This window comes from Trachemys scripta, chromosome 9 (genome assembly GCF_013100865.1).
Source record: "Trachemys scripta elegans isolate TJP31775 chromosome 9, CAS_Tse_1.0, whole genome shotgun sequence".
Taxonomy (NCBI): domain Eukaryota; kingdom Metazoa; phylum Chordata; order Testudines; family Emydidae; genus Trachemys; species Trachemys scripta.
The window spans coordinates 104,307,525-104,312,999 of NC_048306.1; positions in this window are offsets into that span (position 1 = coordinate 104,307,525).

Here is a 5,475-nt window from a genome sequence, read left to right on the forward strand (position 1 = left end):
TTCGCTTAGGGCGCAAAACTTCCTTGCACCGGCCCTGCCTGCACTGGGACCAGTGCTGTTCAACATATTCATAAATGATCTGGAAAAAGAGGTAAACAGTGTCAAAATTTGCAAGACAAACCAAAATTACTGATGATAGTTAAATTAAAAAATGACTATGAATAAACAAAGGGATCTCACTAAACTTGGTAATTGGGCAACAAAATGGCAGCTGCAATTCAATATTGATAAATGCAAAGTAATGCACATGGAAAAAATAATCCCAACTATAAATACAAAATGAGTCTAAATTAGATGTTACCATTCAAGAAAGAGATCTTGGGGTCATCATGGATAGTTCTCCGAAAACATCTGCTCGATGTGCAGTGGCAGTCAAAAAAGCTAACAGAATGTTAGGAACCATTATTAAATGGATGGATTACTATATAAATCCATGGTACACCCACACCTTGAATGATGCGTGCAGTTCTGGTCACCCCATCTCAAAAAAGATATATTAGAACTAGAAAAAAGTACAAAGAAGGAGAACAAAAATGGTAAGGGGTATGGAACAGCTTTCATACAGGGAGAGATTAAAATAACTGGGACTGTTCACTTAGTCATCCCTTTTCTAAGCTGGAGATATGCAACGTCTATAAAATCATGAATGGTGTAGAGAAAGTGAATAAGGAAGTGTTATTTACCCTTTCACATAACACAAGAAGCAAGGATCAATCAATGACATTAATGGGCAGCAGGTTTAAAACGAGCCTGGAGTGGTCAGTATTAATTTTTAGAATCCTTGCAGGCCCCCACCTTCTGCACTCGAAGTTCCAGAGTGGGGAATCAGCCTTGACAGTCTCAATTAATGCTCTGGAAGAAAATATAAAATCACTGCTGGTAAAATTTGCCAAAGATACCCAAGTATCTGACCTTGGATGGGTAGATGCTGCCACCACCCAAGGGGTTGTATCATATGACTGGAGAATTGCTAACATAGTTCCTGTCTTTAAGAAAGGGGAAAAAGGTGATCCAGGCAACTACAGGCCTGTTAGTTTGACATCTTAGAGGATCCCAATTCACTTTAGGCCAAATTCTGCCTCCTTTACTCACCCCGTCCTACCTTGTGAGTAATCCCACTTAAATCAATGTGATTTACTGTGGAGTAAGATACTACCCAACATAAGGGTGGCAAAATCTGGCCTTTTATTAGGGAGCAAAGTATACGAAGTTTAATTTGAACCTTCTGGAAACTCTCAACTGGAGCCATAAGCCACCATTGGGGGCATCAACAAACTGGGACACACAAGCATTTATTTGGGTTAGATTTGAACTATGCTTAGGGGAAAAACAACATTGAAATGTGTCATTTTCTCCTAGCTGAAGAAGCAATTCTGGATTTGAAAAATATTGTTAAGAAAAAAAAAGGGTTCTAGGAATTTGGGGTGTAGGTATGCTTTGTTTTTGTTTTGTGCCATAGAGAGATCCTATAATGAAAGTGAAAGCTTCAGGGCTATTGTTTGGTTTGACATCCTTCATCCAAGCATCTAACTAGCAAGTGGTATCAATACAAACACTAGAATCAGGATGCTAATAGCTAATAGTTTCCTCCTATACTGTTAAGATATTTCACCTCCTGCATTAAATGGTGTAAGATCAAGAACCAATCTCTGCAGGACCTCACTAGAAATACATCTGCTTAATGATGATTCCCCGTTTACAGTTACATTTTGAGACCTATCAGTTAGACAACTTTTAATCAATTTAATGTGTGCCATGTTGGTTTTATATCATTCTAGTTTTTTAATCAAAATGTCATGTGATATGAATCAAAAGTATTTTACATCAACACTATTACCTTTATCATCCAAACTCGTAATCTCATCAAAATAAGGCATCAAGTTTGTTTGACAAAATCTATTTTCCATAAACCCATGTTGATTGGCATTAATTTTATTATACCTCTACCTCGATATAACGCTGTCCTCGGGAGCCAAAAAATCTTACCGCATTATAGGTGAAACCGCGTTATATTGAACTTGCTTTGATCCACCGGAGTGCGCAGCCCAGCCCCGCCCCCTCGGAGCACTGCTTTACCGCGTTATATCTGAATTCATGTTATATCTAGGTAGCGGTGTATCTCCCTTTAATTCTTTATTAATCAAATCCCATATCAGCTACTCCATTATCTTGTCCAGGACTGATGTCAGACTGAGAGGCCTATGATTACCTGGGTCATCCCATTTACCCTTGTTAAATATTGGCACAACATTAGCTTTCTTCCAGTCTTCTGGAACTTTTACAGTTTTCCAAAATTTATTGAAAAATCAACATTCATGGTCCAATGAGCTCCTCAGCCAACTCTTTTAAAACTCTTGGATGCAAATTATCTGGACCTACTGATTTAAATATGTCTAATTTTACTAACTGCTGTTTAACATCCTCTGAGATACTAGTGGAATTGAAAGGATTATCATATGATCTGACTTAATCATCTTTTCCCCCCAAAAAAACAGAACAAAAATATTTACTAAGCACATCTGGCTTTTTTGCATTATTATTGATAATTCTTCCATTTCCATCTAGTAATGGATCAATAACTTTGTTAGGATTTTTTTGTTCTTAATATACTTTAAAAAACTCTGCCCACATATCTACACCAGTGACACCATCACAGGACCTAACCATATCAGCTACCACATCATTGGTTCATTCACCTGCACGTCCACCAATGTTATATACACCATCATGTGCCAGCAATGCCCCTCTGCTATGTACATTGGCTAAACTGGACAGTCCCTACGTAAAAGGATAAATGGACACAAGTCAGATATTAGGAATGGCAATATACAAAAACCTGTAGGAGAACACTTCAACCTCCCTGGACACACAATAGCAGACGTAAAGGTAGCCATCTTACAGCAAAAAACCTTCAGGACCAGACTTCAGAGAGAAACTGCTGAGCTTCAATTCATTTGCAAATTTGACACCATCAGCTCAGGATTAAACAAGAACTGTGAATGGCTAGCCAACTACAAGAGCAGTTTCGCCCCCCTTGGTGTTCACACCTCAACTGCTAGACGAGGGCCTCATCCTCCCTGACTGAACTAACTTCATTATCTCTAGACTGATTCCTGCCTGCATATTTATACCTGCCTCTGGAAATTTCCATTACACGCGTCTGACGAAGTGGGTATTCACCCACGAAAGCTTATGCTCCAATACATCTGTTAGTCTATAAGGTGCCACAGGACTCTTTGTTGCTTTTTACAGATCCAGACTAACAAGGCTACCCCTCTGATACTTTAAAAAAATCCTTATTGTCCTTAACTCTGCTGGCCACAGATTTCTCCTTGTGTACCTTTGGTTCCCTTATCACTTTTCTACAATTCCTAGCTTCTGATTTATATTCATTACTATCACCTTCCCCTTTCTTCCATTTGTTATGTATATTTTGTATAGCTCCCTTCACTTCTGCTCTAACCCAGGTCATTTTTTAACCAATATGGTCTTCTTCCTTAATTGTGGGCACGTGGCATTGTGCACATCTAGTAAGATGTTCTTAAACAATTCCTAATTATCATTCACATTTTTCTGATTAAATTCTNGATTAAACAAGAACTGTGAATGGCTAGCCAACTACAAGAGCAGTTTCGCCCCCCTTGGTGTTCACACCTCAACTGCTAGACGAGGGCCTCATCCTCCCTGACTGAACTAACTTCATTATCTCTAGACTGATTCCTGCCTGCATATTTATACCTGCCTCTGGAAATTTCCATTACATGCGTCTGACGAAGTGGGTATTCACCCACGAAAGCTTATGCTCCAATACATCTGTTAGTCTATAAGGTGCCACAGGACTCTTTGTTGCTTTTTATGGATCCAGACTAACAAGGCTACCCCTCTGATACTTTAAAAAAAATCCTTATTGTCCTTAACTCTGCTGGCCACAGATTTCTCCTTGTGTACCTTTGGTTCCCTTATCACTTTTCTACAATTCCTAGCTTCTGATTTATATTCATTACTATCACCTTCCCCTTTCTTCCATTTGTTATGTATATTTTGTATAGCTCCCTTCACTTCTGCTCTAACCCAGGTCATTTTTTAACCAATATGGTCTTCTTCCTTAATTGTGGGCACGTGGCATTGTGCACATCTAGTAAGATGTTCTTAAACAATTCCTAATTATCATTCACATTTTTCTGATTAAATTCTTCCTCCCAGCTGATCTGGCTCATAATTGTTTTCAGCTTTGTGAAATTGGCCTTTCTAAAGCACCAAGTATATGTATGTTACTGGTCTGGACTTTAATCTGTTTGTGTATTATAAAAGTGATCGAGTCATGAGCACTTGTATCTAAACTATCATTAATTTTTGTTTTGTGATCAGTTCTTCTTTATCTGTCAAAATGAGGTCTATTATAGAATTCTCCTGTGTTGGATGCAACATTTTCTGAGTTAGGAAATTGCCGTCTACAATATTTAGACATTCCAAGGATGTTTTCGTACTGGCAGGTATGAGTGAGGCTACAATTTAATCATGGGTATTTTTAGTAAAAGTCACGGACAGGTCATGAGCAATAAACAAAAATTCACGGCCAGTGACCTGTCCAGGACTTATTTAATCACAGGTATTTTTAGCATCTGGGGGGGGTGCTGGAGGAGCATGGGGGGAGCACCTGGGGCCAGCGGCCCCAGCTGACGGGGACCGTGGACCGTGGCTGCTCCAGCTGGCTGGCAAGGGACCGCTGCCCGGGGCCGCAGACCACAGCTGCTTTGGCCAGCCAGCCTGGGACCGCGGCTGGTGTGGCTGTCCTGGGGGCCACCTGTTTGGGTGGCTGTGGGGTCAGCCACACCGGCCCCTGCAGAAGTTGCATAGGTCACAGAAAGTCATGGAATCTGTGCTCCGGCACGCCTGCGGGAGGTCTGCCAGTCCTGCGGCTTCGGCGGCAATTCGTCAGCGGGTACACCGAAGGTGCGGGACCAGCAGATCACCCATAGAAACGCCGCCAAATCCGTATGACCAGTGGACCGCCCACAGGCGTGCCGCCAAAGGCCGCCTGACTGCCGTGCTTGGGGCAGCAAAAAACATAGACCCGCCCCTCCTTCCAAGGCCCTGCCATTCCCTTCTGCTCACACTGCCCCATCTGCTCACATCGACACATGCACCCAGCCTCACTTCAGGCTTGTTCCGAGAACGCCTCGCCTGGAATGGCTGACCCCTGGAGCTCTGCAGGCAGCAGACATATCTGGTTAGCTATGGCTCCAGACAATTTCTAGCAATCTGGGAGGCACTTGAAAGGGGGAGGGACAGAGGCTCAGAGCTCCCTTGTGGGATTTTGTATGCTCCTGAGCTCAAACATGCTGTGAGGCTGCTGGTGACCTGTTAGCTCCCAGATCCTCTCTCCCCCTTTCTCCAGACACACCCAGACCCCTCTCTGGCCCTGATCTTGCACCACTGAAGACAATGGGAGTTTTGCCACTGACTTCAATAGGA